Source organism: Marmota flaviventris, chromosome 10 (assembly GCF_047511675.1).
Source record: "Marmota flaviventris isolate mMarFla1 chromosome 10, mMarFla1.hap1, whole genome shotgun sequence".
NCBI classification, from domain to species: domain Eukaryota; kingdom Metazoa; phylum Chordata; class Mammalia; order Rodentia; family Sciuridae; genus Marmota; species Marmota flaviventris.
The window spans coordinates 26,369,988-26,383,198 of record NC_092507.1 but is presented as its reverse complement, the minus strand read 5'-3'; the positions used below and the strand labels follow the sequence as shown (position 1 = coordinate 26,383,198).

The following is a 13,211-nucleotide window of genomic DNA, read 5'->3' as shown; positions in this document are numbered from 1 at the left end:
CACATATATACATAAATGAAAACGTATTGCTCACCATACATGTCATTTTTACATGTCAATTAAACTTTAAAAAAACCTTAACTAAGGAAAATGAAAAGAACATCTACAAGTCTCCACAATCTATTTATTTATTTATTTATTTATTTATTTATTTATTTTAGTTGTAGTTGGACCTTTATAATTTTTATGTGGTACTGAGAATCAAACCCAGGGCCTCGCATGTGCTCGGAAAGCACTCCACTGCTGAGCCACAACCCTAGCCCTCCACAGTCAATCGACTATTACCATCCTTCCTTCCCTTTTTGTTCTTAAAGATGTGCTATCTATGTTCCTCCCATACTAAGACCAATTCCTCCACTTGTGCAGCCAAGTTAAATCACACGCCCTCTTACTTTCTTAGGGACACTGTTCTGAAGTCTCTATTTTCTCTCCTACACCATCCATTTTCCCCTTTCTAATGATTCTTTCCCATACCATACACACATGATATATTATTTCTTCCATCTTAAAAAACAGTTCTCATGTCTCCCAATTCCCCTAGAGCTACTGCCCACTTTTTTTCTCCCCTTGATAGCAAGAGAGTTAGTTAGTTGTCCACACGTGCTGCCTCTCAGAGTTCTGCCACACATGCTTACCTACTTCAGTAAGTATTTCCACTGAAACTGTTCTTGTCAATGTCATGAAGGACATCTCTATGCTGCTAAACCCAAAGATCAATTCTCTCTCTTAACACAAAACAAGGCAAAAAAATTAGACTATAACAAGCAACCATTTAGAGTGGAAAAACTGGGACCACTATTACACACCAAAATAAATATCACAGGTAAGATAAGCTGGGGGAAAAACATCCTAGAAAATAAGAAAATCTTTAAACCAAAAACAAAAATCTTCATTAAAATTTTTTTTAAAAGCTGGACCAGAGTTTTTAATATTGCTTTAAAAGATTTAAAAGCAAACTAGAGTTTTTTAATAGTATGTCAATAGTCAATATCTTATTTACAAAGCAGTCTTAAGACTCAGTTAAAGACTCCAATTCCAAATAATAATAATAATGATAAAGAACACAAGTACTAAACATTCATTCTCCTCAAAAAAATCAAACTTAAAATCAGATACCACTTTCTCTGAGACTAACAAAGATATAAGTAAGTACACAAAGAGAAATATTTCCCAACTACATTTTTAACGATACTTCTCGGAAATTTCTCTTTATATAGAAATCTACCTCACTTCATTTACTGAATATATAGATTTTACTGTCTTGTATTGATGGATGTTTAAGTTGCTTCCTGCTTTTTTTTTTTTTAACAAATATAATATTGTAATTGTCATCTCTGAACCTACAATTTGGCTTATACATGTTAGTTTATCTGTAGAAAGAATTCCTAGAAGTAGAATCACTAGATTACGGGACATAGACATTAAACTTTTTGACATGTTATCAAATTGCCCAACAAAAAAACATTCCACCAATATTCACCCCTACCAGGGTGCACTTTGCTGTTTTACTCATTTTTATTTTTGTTTCTCCAGTTTTGGGTAAGACTCTTTCAGTAAAGCTACTGACCATCATTCACGTTTCTAACCATTATCTAATTACAGAATTTTGTAGATGGCCACCATTACAACAGCAATAAACACTCAGCAGGAACCTCATACTATGTCACTTTTTTCAAACACATGACTTAATTATATTTAATCTCACCCAAAATTTCATAACATAGTTACTTGTTAACACCTCTATTATATAGGCAAAGAAATATAAGTACTGAGAGATTGAGAGGATGGCATATATAAACAGCTCCAAAAGAGTCTCCTAAGAAAAAAGTTCAAATTTCTTAGTAAATATTAGACTCCAGAACCTGCTCCTGCCTTCCCTTACAGCTCCAACTTTTCCTAACTTCATGTTCCTATTACATTTTCATTCCTAAAACAAACACTCTAGCTATTATGAATGAACTGTAGCTCACCCAATCTTTCAGAGGTAGTTTCACTACATCTGGACTGTTGTGTGGTTCTTAACTTTTCCAGTCTTCATTCAAGAGTAAACACTACTCAGCTAAAGTTACAATTCTTCTATGATGCCTTAATCTTGCACACACCCAACTTTCTGAACAAAGTTTAACTCACAACTTTTCCTAGCTATACTGGGGCAGATGTGTCCAATGACAACAATTCTAAAAAACATTACTTAAAAGGTAGATGGAAATGTTATATAGAAAATCAAGTACTCATGCATTTCTGAAGCTGGATTATGAAATATCCCATTCTTTTTATAGTCCAATCTACTGACAAATAACAGGGGTTATACAGATTTTTTTTATTTTTATTTTTTTAGTTGTCAATGAATCTTTATTTTATTTATTTATATGTGGTGCTGAGAATTAAACCCAGTACCTTACACATGCTAGGCAAGTGCTCTATCACCACTGAGCCACAACCCTAGCCCAAACAGTGATTTTTAATTCCATTTTGGAGACTATCTTTAAAAAAAAGAAAAAAATCATTACACTTTTTGTACAATGACCTTTAAAATTATACAAAAATTGAACAATCTAGTTGGTTTCTTTCAACAAACTCTAAAAGTTATCAATACTGTATAAAGGATTAGAAATTCTATATTTCTTAAAGCCAGACACCAATAAAGCAATCCTCCAGCAGATACTAACTGGGTATCATATAATGCAGTTCGATTCTGATACTATCTACCTGTAGTTAACATCAGGCCCCACAGGCTGAAAGTCTAGTCCTATAAAACTGCTCCTTACTTTGGATGCCAATCACAAGCCCTAAGTTGTGACCTATGATTCTGACTAACCAGCTATAATTCAGGTTCCCACAACCTCTTCCTCAACGTCAATTTACTAGTAACCAACAGTTCATGGAACTCAGAGCAACACTTACTTATGTTTATTGGCTTAAAATAAAAGAAAAACATAAACACCTACTTAGAAAAGATGCCTAACTCAAGGTATTGCAAGGCAGGAGTTTTCAAACCTTCTCTAGGCATGTTACCTTCCCAAAATTTCCACGTGTTCAGCAATCAGGACACTCTATGAACTCCATCCTTTGTGGGTTTTTATAGACAATGTATTATGATTGATTAACACTGGCCACTGATGATTGACTCAACCTTCAGCCCTCTAATCATGCCTTATCTTTTTGGTGAACAATTGCCACCCTGAAAACTGTCTAACAACCACCAGCAACTGGTCATCCCCACTTCTACTTCTAGAGATCGAAGGATTTCAGAAGCTATGTGCCAGGAACATGGGACACATACCAATAAATGTTTATTCTATGAATAGACAATGTCACACTAGCCTAGAGAGATTTTTGACTGTTCTGTATTGCTGTAAGTCTAGCACCTGCAACACTGCATAACATAAAACAGAAGTGCAAACAGCTAAATCCTTTTTATTAGTTACCAAGTATTTCAAAAATTGTGTAGATTGTGTGATGATTGTTATTATCAAGTACTTCCAAAGTTGCTTAGATTGAATGTGTCAACATCCTCAAGTGTACCATAAATTGTGCAAGAATCTTCAAGATTACACAGAAGATTCAAATAATTTTTTATTCTTTCAACAGACCACTCCAGAACCAATGTCCAATCTCCCTCCTTCACCAACAGTAATGCTCGTTTCTTCCTTTTATTACCCCAATTCAAACATCCCTTACTTATTCTTTCCTAATTATTTTCTCAAGTTAGAAAATGCAACAATTTTGTTATGAAAACTAAATTGTTTTTTATGCAAGCAGCCATACAGCAGGACCATAAAAATGTCCACACAAGTTGAACACATGCAAAGTAATCTCAATGGTCAAAGGGAAAAATTTAAATGGTTACATGATCTTCTGAATTTTTGTCAAAACTTCAAAACTCTGCCAGTTTAAATGTATAGGGAAACGAAAAACTGATATAGAATACATTATTATATAGCTGGCAACTTAAAATAGAAGAAACACTAGCCAGGCCACAGTGGCATATGCCTATAATCCCAGCAGCTCACGAGGATGAGGCAAGAGGATCACAAATTCAAAGCCAGCCTCAGCAATTTAGTGAGGCCCTGAGCAACTTGGTGAGACCCTGTCTCTAAATAAAATATAATAAAGGATTGGGGATGTGGCTCAGTAGTTAAGCACCTCTGGGTTCAATCCCCAGTGCCAAAATGAATAAATACATACATACCCACACACAAGAAACAATAAGAATCAAAAGTGGCTGTTTGTTACTGTTGTTTTGTTTGCTTTAGTGGTGCTGGGTGTGCAAGCAAGCAAGTGCTCAACCACAGAGCAATAGCACCATCCAAAGTGTTTTCTTTGAGCCACAACACTTGCCTAGCATTATGAGAAGCCCTGGGATTCATCCCCAGCACCAGAAACACCACACACACACACACACACACACACACACACACACACACATACCACCAAGCACTTTTTCACTTTTTCCATGCTTTGCCAAGTTGTCATAATCCTTTCTAAGTTTTTTGTTTGTTTGTTTGCTGCCAAATTCTTACCCTTTACCCTTTCAATCTTGTGAACATCTCCAAGAGTTCCTTTACCCTGAAATTGTTACCAGTATACTTCTACTAGGACATCTTCATCCTTGCTGTCATTTATGTTGAATATGCCTTTACTGTAAGTTACTGTAAATTCTCTTTATGGCCACTTAGCAATTTCAAGTTTTCTTCATTACACAAGTTAGTGAGGATGGCTTCAAAAAAAAGACTATTTTAGCAACCTGTTTTATCAAACAGGTAAAGATACTAACCACTCAACTTACATCAGTCCTTGCAATCTTGGTACACATTTCACAGCAGCATCTATATCTTCTCTAACATCTTCATTTCACCAGAAAGCTTATTATTAATCCATACACATTCTGAAACAATGAAACAAGCCTTTACTGACATAAAAAGTTCTTTAATCTGCTTTTAATTATAGTTTTCTATCAATGTGGCTAACTTCAATATATTTTGGCCTGAATGCTGGAAAAACTGACATGGAGTCTGTTACTAAGATATTTAAATGATGTTCAAGCTATTTGTTTTTTATATTTATTGAACTTTTTCAAGCTATTCACACACTAGCTACATGTAGGCTTAGTGCTTGTCCTCTCTTCGGGTACCTTTCATCATCTTAAACTTTTAATATACAGTTTATCAGCTCCTGTTATCACTTTTCCTTCCTTTTCCACATTTTCATCTTTGTTGGCCATTTCAACCCAACTATACCCTTTGCTATCTGTATATAAACTTTGTGTACACACAATAATCAATCCCAAGAGACTTTGAAATAAGGGATATGATTGGTCAACAATTATGACAGAAATTTGTTAATTACATAGTAATTTGATGACTAAAAAGCTAGCATCCAAATTTACACTTCACAATTATAATTAATTTACTATATAATAAATGACATCTAAACTCTATTGTTATGGCACTGGTGTTTGAACTGTGGCATCTGAAATTCCAAGCACATTGGAACTGTAAGAATTAAGTGTACAAAGAAAAACTTCAGTTATATGAGGAAAATATTTGCTGTCAAATATGCAGCAGAGGGGCTGGAGATCAAAGGGAGAACATTTGTCTAGCCTATGCAAGGCCCTAGGTTTGATCCTTGGCACCACCAAATAAATAAATAAATAAAGGAATAGTCTCAACAAAACTGCCATTTTCTATACTATTACATTCTAGTCATTGCTTTGCCACTAATTCACTAACAAACCTTAGTAATATGAACATAAGACAATTGACTCCTCTGGCATTCAAATTCTTTATAGTCTATATATATTAATGAAGTTAGTCTACATAAAACCAGAAGTTCTCTCCAAACTCTCACAATTCGCTATCAAGCTAGTCACTATGAACTCAAATTAGTACAATGGTAACTGAGGACCTGATAATTAGGTCTTAGCTGGGCATGGTGACATGGTGACATGGTCTTAGCTGTCCCAGCAAGCTGTTGAGATGGGAGGATCACCAAATTTGAGGCCAGCCTCAGCAACTTAGTAAGACCCTGTCTCAAAATGAAAAAATAAAAAAGGGCTGGGGATGTTAGCCCAGTTGTAAAGTGCCCTGGGTTCAATCTCCAGTACCAAAAAAAAAAAAAGTGCATAATGTTCTCTCTCAAGATGGCACTTTTCTTAGTCAATAATGACTTTTTTGGGGGTGGTACTGAGAATTGAACCCAGGGCCTCGTGCATGCAAGACAAGCACTCTACCAACTAAGTTATTTCCCCAGCCATCAATAATGACTTTCTAACATATTAACTTTTCTTTTAAAATTGAATGAAATCCATCTTCTTTTCATATATATTCCAAAAGTTTATATAAGAATTTATATAAACTTTAACACAATTATTATTTTCAGTGAAATTATCTGATATGAACTAAAAATTAAACAGCTTTGTTTCTCCCTCAATACAAGAATGGCTGTCTACTTATTGTAGGTATGTTTATCAATTGTAATTCACATTTCATGTGCAGGCAGCATACTTTTTTAGTAGTGTTTTTTAAAAATTCTATGTTCAATCAACACCAAAGTTCCAAATAGAAGCACAGGAGGTTAAGTTGGATTTTAGAAATTCATAATTCAATAATATGAACCAAATGACCTAATTTCAAATCAAAGAACATATTGACAAGCCAGCTATTAGAAATATTCTATTATATATTAATAGAATGTATATCATTTGAATGCTATATTTACATTATATATTTTAATGGGAAAAATTGTTTAAGAAGTTCTAATAACCTAATAAACATAAACTAGTCAAAAATCTTTCACCATGGGACTGGGGTTGTGGCTCAGTGGTAGAGTGCTCACCTAGCACATGTGAGGTAAGGAGTTTGATCCTCAGCACCACATAAAAATAATAAAATAAAATAAAGGTACAGTGTTCATCTACCACTTAAAAACAAAAGATAGTTTTTATCTATCACCAAACAAAGAGTATAACTTCTCAGTCACGGTTGAGAAAATAGCTTTTTTAAAAAATATTCAATTATGAAAAGTTATCATCTTAAAGTGATTTACTAACTTCACAGCAGCCAAAGAGAATCAAGCTACACAGATTTGGAAAGGAAAATCTTTAATAGTTGGAAACTGTGTCATTTTTAATCTGCATGTGTAGAATGCTATATCTATCTTTGAAATAAAATGAGGAAAATGTGTCCCCCAAAATTCTGTGCAAGTTGGGAAGTTTTTAAACTATGTTTTTTCACCAAGTTTTCTAGATAAAAAACAATGCACAAAAGTGTTTAATAGCTTGGAAAATCAAGAACATTTGTGATAAAATCTATGCTACTCCTCAAGAAAAATATTTTCCGGGCTTTAAAAAAAATCTACTGCACACATGAACATATAAATCATAAAACATAAATAAAAGAACACATTAGGGTTTCTTCAATTATTTAAAACAAAACCAAAAACCACGTGGACTACTTGACTTCCAATCAAGTGATCCCTGACTTCAAATAAAGAGGAAGTTACCACAACTCCCAAAATGTAAAAATGAATCCAAAGAAAACTCTAAAATAATATTTAGACAAAAAATTGAAGAGACAACTGATGTTTAGATTTTTCAAAGCATCTGTTTGATGAAGACAGAGACAAAGAAAGATCACTGTACCTGCAAAGATAGCTGCAGACAAGTATGGAGATTCCTCAGAAAACTGGGAATGGAACCAACATTTGACCCAAATATCCCACTCCTTGGTTTATACCCAAAGGACTTAAAATCAGCATACTACAGTGATGCAGCCACGTCAATGTTTATAGCAGCTCAACTCACAATAGCTAAACTATGGAACCAACCTAGGTGTCCCTCAAAAGATGAATGGATGAAGAAAATGTGGTGTATACACTCAGTAGAATATTACTCAGCTTTAAAGAAGAGTGAAATTATGGCATTTGCCAGTAAATGGATTGAGCTGGAGAATATCATGCTAAGAGAAATAAGCCAATCAATCCCACAAAACCAAAGGCCAAATGTTTCTCTAATATGCGGATGCTAATTCACAATAAGGCGGGGAACACTAGAAAGGAATAGCATCACCTTAGATTAGGTAGAGGGAAGTGATGGGAGGGGAAGGGATGTGGGGATAGGAAAGATAGTAGAATGAAACAGACATTATTACTTTTTGTGTGTATGTGTGTGTGTGTGACTACATGACCAATATCATTCTGCAACATGTACACTCAGAAAAATGAAAATATATCCCTTCTATGTATATCAAAGTGCATAAATGCATTCTACTGTCATATAAAACTAATTAAAACAAATTTAAAAAAAATTTTTTTAAAGATATCTGCAGACATATAAGAAACTTTTGGGAAAACACAGAACCCATGAAGCAGTGATTTTCAGACCCATAAAGAGTTTCATGACCTTTCAGAAACTCGAAATTATTTTCACTGTAATAGTAAGACATTATTTATATTTTTTTCACTGTGTTGACATTTATACGATTGGTACAATGTGGGTACAACTACTGAACTCATAGGCCGTGAGTAGCATTAAACTGTACTGATAGTCACTGTATTCAACACAGCTATAAACATTAAAGTAAACAATCATAAGGGAAAGAATTGGTTGCAATTTTGTTCCTTTATATTTTCATCCTTATGACAAGGCGATTTATTCAAAGTTGAATCTCAAGCTTAATGAATAATTTGTGATAAAGCCAAGAAAAGTATGTATCTCGGTCAATAAATTCATAAAAAGAACAGAAAAAAGCAAATACCAATAAAAATTGAGCAAATCCCTACTTGTGAATGTTAATGGATGTTATGCAAGTATATACAAGAAAACAGCACTTAAATATTTTTATATTTCTTGGGCTGGGGATGTGGCTCAAGCAGTAGCGCGCTCGCCTGGCATGCGTGCGGCCCAGGTTCGATCCTCAGCACCACATACAAACAAAGATGTTGTGTCCTCCAAAAACTAAAAAAAAATAAATAAATAAAAAATAAATATTTAATAAATAAATAAATATTTTTATATTTCTTAAGTGAGAAAAACATTACAGAACCAAAAAGATCCAGGAAAAAATACATACATAAATTTTATTTTGGTACTGGGAATGAAACCCATGGTACTCTACTACTGAGCTATATCTTCATCCTTTTTTATTTATTTTGAATCAGCATATTTCTAAGTTGCCAAGGCTGGCCTCAAACTTAAATACTGTCTCAGCCTCCTGAATAGCTGGGATTACAGGTGAGTGTAACCATACCTAGCAAGGACTTTTATTTAAAGAATAACTCAAAAGCAAGAGTAGTCAGTTCAACTTTAACTTTAAAATACTCATTCCTTTAGTGATATCCCATTAACATTTTTCATCATTACCACAATCTAAGTTGTTGTGTTTTTCCAAAGTCACAATTAATATGTATGTATGTGTGTATATATAAATATATATTATATATAATACTATTATATATAATTACAACTTTGTACAATACTTAATATATCAAACACGATAATATAGGCAGAGGTAGGCACAGCTGGCAAACACCTGTAACCCCCACTACTCAGGTAGCCGAGGCAGAAGGATTGCAAGTTCAAGGTCAGTTTTGGCAAGGTAGCAAAACCCTATTCAAAATCAAATAAAAATCAAAGCTGTGCTGTTGTAGGTCAATAGTAGAACGATTGATGAACCATTCACCAGGTTCTGGGTTCAATTCCCAGTACCTCAAAAAAAAAAATAATAATAAAACAGATTTTTAACTGTTAAGAATTTTGTACTGGGCTGGGGATGTGGCTCAAGCGGTAGCGCGCTCGATCCTCAGCACCACATACAAACAAAGATGTTGTGTCCGCCAAGAACTAAAAAATAAATATTAAAATTCTCTCTCTCTCTCTCTCTCTCTCCCCCTCCCTCCCTCTCTCCCTCTCACTCTGTCTTAAAAAAAAAAAAAAAAGAATTTTGTACTTGGTCCTTCTGTTCTCTACCTATATCATCTTTTTTGGTTGCTTGGTTGGTTGGTTTTGTTTGCAATAGTGAGGACTGAATCCAGAGACACACTACCATTAAGCTATAGCCCCATCCCTTTTTAAATTTCTTTGAGACAGGGTTCCACTAAAATGCCCAGGCTGGCCTCAAACTTGTAATTCTCTTGCCTCAGCCTCCTGAGTAGTCAAAATATAGGTATGCACCACCACGCCCTGCAAAAAGAATAATTTTTAACTACGTTTTCATATTTCTTACTTCTCACACTTAATTACTAGTGTGGTGTTTTATCTATAAAGTTACCAAAAAAGAAAATATATATTTTCTTTTATATCTAAGAAATATAAAAACTCAGCATTTCTGGATCATTCATCTTAGATAAGAGTTGTCTTTTTGAATAAACAATTCACTGAATGTAGACATGATACTTCCATCTAAAGTTAATGTAACGAATCATCTATATGGCTTAGTTATCAGTATATTTCACACTAGTAAGTACACTGCTTTCCTAGCTATAGAAACTAGATATTCTCAATTACATGTTTCTCAAAACTCTAATTTATGAAAAGCCTAAACATGCTGTTTTGGAAACACATTTAAAAGACTAGGAACTCCCTTGTTTTGCAGCATTGGCGATCAAAGCCAAGACCTCACCCCAGCTCACTACTATTCATTTAAAAGAAGAAAAAAACCTACAGGGATTCGAAACATACTTTAAACCAAGAATATTCATTAATTATATGTGTATACAGGAATTGGTAACATCTATTATACTTTTGCAATATTCAAAATTGTAAATAATTATATATCACTTTGCTACACATAAAATAAAAATTTAAGCCCTGGTATCATATGATATATATATTTAAGATACACAGTATACTTCAATCCAATGGGGGGGGGGGGGCCAGTGATACCAGGGATTGAAACCAGAAGTGTGCTACCACTGAACTACATCCCAAGACTTTTTTTTATTTTGAGATAAGGTGCCAAGGCCTTGAACTTATAATCCTCTGCCTCAGCCTCCCAAGTAGTTCAGATTACTGGACAATGCCACTATAACACAAATATTGAAAAAAAGAAATAGCGGTTGGCCAAGCCAGTCTCCCGTCAGCCTAGGTTCTCTGTGCTCTGTCGGTGGCAATGACGGTGAAAACCGAGGCTGCTAGAGGCACCCTCACTTACTCCAGAATGAGGGGAATGGTAGCGATTCTCATCGCTTTCATGAAACAGAGGAGGATGGGCCTGAACGACTTTATTCAGAAGATTGCCAATAACTCCTATGCGTGCAAACACCCTGAAGTTCAGTCCATTTTGAAAATCTCCCAACCTCAGGAGCCCGAGCTTATGAATGCCAACCCTTCTCCTCCACCAAGTCCTTCTCAGCAAATCAACCTTGGCCCATCATCCAATCCTCATGCTAAACCATCTGACTTTCACTTCTTGAAAGTAATTGGGAAGGGCAGTTTTGGAAAGGTTCTTCTAGCAAGACACAAGGCAGAAGAAGCATTTTATGCAGTCAAAGTTTTGCAGAAAAAAGCAATCCTGAAAAAGGAGGAGGAGAAGCATATTATGTCGGAGCGGAATGTTCTACTGAAGAATGTGAAACACCCTTTCCTGGTGGGCCTTCACTTCTCTTTCCAGACTGCCGACAAACTGTACTTTGTCCTAGACTACATTAATGGAGGAGAGCTGTTCTACCATCTCCAGAGGGAGCGCTGCTTCCTAGAACCACAGGCTCGCTTCTATGCTGCTGAAATAGCCAGTGCCTTGGGTTACCTGCACTCTCTGAACATCGTTTATAGAGACTTAAAACCAGAGAATATTTTGCTAGATTCACAGGGACACATTGTCCTTACTGACTTTGGACTCTGCAAGGAAAACATTGAACACAATGGCACGATGTCCACCTTCTGTGGCACACCTGAGTATCTTGCACCCGAAGTACTTCATAAGCAGCCTTATGACAGGACGGTGAATTGGTGGTGCCTGGGGGCTGTTTTATACGAGATGCTGTATGGCCTGCCTCCTTTTTACAGCCGAAACACAGCCGAGATGTACGATAACATTCTGAACAAGCCCCTCCAGTTGAAACCAAATATCACAAATTCTGCAAGACATCTCCTGGAGGGCCTCCTGCAGAAGGACAGGACAAAGAGGCTCGGTGCCAAGGACGACTTTATGGAGATTAAGAATCACATCTTCTTCTCTCTGATTAACTGGGATGATCTCATTAATAAGAAGATAACGCCCCCTTTTAACCCAAATGTGAGTGGGCCCAGTGACCTGCGGCATTTCGATCCTGAGTTTACCGAAGAGCCTGTCCCCAACTCCATCAGCAGGTCCCCTGACAGCATCCTCATCACAGCCAGCGTGAAGGAAGCTGCTGAGGCATTCCTGGGCTTTTCATATGCACCTCCCATGGACTCTTTCCTCTGAACAGTCTTAGGGGTGGTTTTGAAGGATTTCATGTGTGTTTTAAATGTTTTAGTTAGCCTTTGGGCAGAGCTGCCAGCTGACAGGACATCTTAAAAGAGAATTTGCACATCTCTGGAAGCTTGGCAATCCTGTTGCACACTGTTTGCTGGAAGCTTTTCAAAGAGCACACCCTCCTCTCAGTGAGCTCGTGAGGTTTTCATTTTTATCCTTCCTTCCAACGTGGTGCTATCTCTGAAATGAGCATTAGCGTCCCGCCCTAGACAGATGCAACGATCTCGTTAGGAGGAAGATGCTGATCTAAGAAGGATCTTCTGTGGGTCTGTCTGGGCTGTGATAAGGAATATTCTGAAATGTGCCTTTTCTGCTGAGATCGTGTTAGCTCCAAAGCTTTTCCTATCGCAGAGTGTTTCAGTTCTTTATTTTTCCTTGTGGATATACTATGTGAACAATGGTATGAGTGTGGTATGCCTGATCACAGATGGATTTTGTTATAAGCATCAATGTGACACTTGCAGGACACTACAATGTGGGACATTGTTTGTTTCTTCCATATTTGGAAGATAAATTTTATGTGTAGACTGTTTTTTTGTAAGATATTGTTAATAACTAAAATTTATTGAAATGGTCTTGCAATGACTTGCATCCAGATGCTTATAAGAAAGCATTGCTGCTACAAATATTTCTATTTTTAGAAAGGGTTTTTATGGACCAATGCCCCAATTGAAGCCGTTTGGTGTTTTCATTGTTTAAAATGTCACCTGTAAAATGGGCATTATTTATGTGGTTTTTTTTTTTTTTTTTTTTTTT

At 35.8% G+C, this 13,211-nt stretch overlaps 1 protein-coding gene and 1 pseudogene across 5 annotated transcripts in view; one reads left to right on the top strand and one right to left on the bottom strand.

The window, feature by feature from the left end:
* The window catches only part of Zmym4 (zinc finger MYM-type containing 4), a 150,081-nt gene that overhangs the window by 97,849 nt on the left and 39,021 nt on the right, over positions 1-13,211 (bottom strand). The window lies entirely within an intron of this gene.
* On the top strand, positions 11,065-13,142 carry LOC139707236 (serine/threonine-protein kinase Sgk1 pseudogene; annotated as a pseudogene).